Below are 1336 nucleotides of genomic sequence, written 5' to 3'. Positions count from 1 at the left end.
TGGTGTTAGAGTGGAGGATGCAGAAGACAGGCTTAGATGGAGGAAACCGATTCGCTGTGGCGACCCCTGAAGGGAAAAGCTGAAAGGAAAAGAAGAAGATCAATTATTGTATGAAATTTAACAATGCCAAAAGTACAAGCATACCTTTCCTAAACATGCTGAATGTTTTTAATTGCATAAATTTGTAGAAAATCTATTCATTTCAAAGGGACTGAAAAGTCACATAAATTGCTAAATATCTTAAAATCTGTGAAATTTATGAAAACCAAAAATGCAAGTGATACAATCCGTAACAAACTGAACGTTTTGATACCAAGATTGCAGAAATTGCTGAAAGTGTGATTGAGTTTTCCATGGCAAAAAACATAAGGAAGAAAAATAAATGATTAGAAAGACAAACCGAATCACTGTAGTGTGAATGCTTTGAAACATTCACAGAATAATACATTTTATTTGTTGGAAGCCAAAATCAGCATATGTAAAATAGTGGCATGGGTAAAAACAAACAGCTAAGCAGAAGTAAAAATCTCTCCTTTCTTCTCTGATAATCAATGCTGGTGTTTGAGACTTTGTCATTAAAAGTTTTTAATCTATCAAACCCAGTCACATACCTGATCATCTTGGGTAACAGTGGACAGATTTACAGACAGATTGCTTAGCCATGCTTTATTGAAAATGTATGTCTTTGTTTATGTATGCAAAGACAAAAAAAAAGACAAATATAACCTCAATAAGACCCTGAAAGTGTCAAACAGAACGATCAGACACAGAACACAGGGGTTTTTTCAGAGACCTTCCACACTGATTATGTACACACCAGAGAAGAATGCTCTTCATCAGTCAATCAGTCAATATTTCCTCATCTATATCCACTCTTTCATCATCTTATCCCTGTCAATCGACCCCTTTGTCTTCTCTGCAAGCCCTGAGGTCAGAGCCCCTCAGAGAGAGTTAGCCCTTAGTCAAACAAGGGCATGATGGAAGAATTGCACTCTTCTCCTTTTTGTTCTCTACTTCCCTTTCTTTTTGATCTATCTATCTCTCTCTATCTGAGAAAGTTAGGACACTATAGAAAGTAGACTTCTTGAAAACTCAGGGGCATGGGAAAGGACTTTATCTGATTCATTGTGGCAAACAGAAAAGGGTAACCAGGAGATAGGGGCCATACTTTGGTGTGGACCAGAGTTTTAGGGTTTGCTTCCTCCCTTCTTCTTTAGGAGGACCAAACACTTGAAAACAAAAGTCTTCATTCATTTTAGATTTAGCTTTAGTGCAAACAACTAATCAGTGGAGTTAAGAACAGAAATTAACCAAAGAGGAATGTTTGAATTGTGCA

Source organism: Oryzias melastigma, linkage group LG14, assembly GCF_002922805.2.
Source record: "Oryzias melastigma strain HK-1 linkage group LG14, ASM292280v2, whole genome shotgun sequence".
Classification (NCBI taxonomy): domain Eukaryota; kingdom Metazoa; phylum Chordata; class Actinopteri; order Beloniformes; family Adrianichthyidae; genus Oryzias; species Oryzias melastigma.
The sequence above is the reverse complement of the archived record's forward strand: the minus strand, read 5'-3'. Positions refer to the sequence as shown.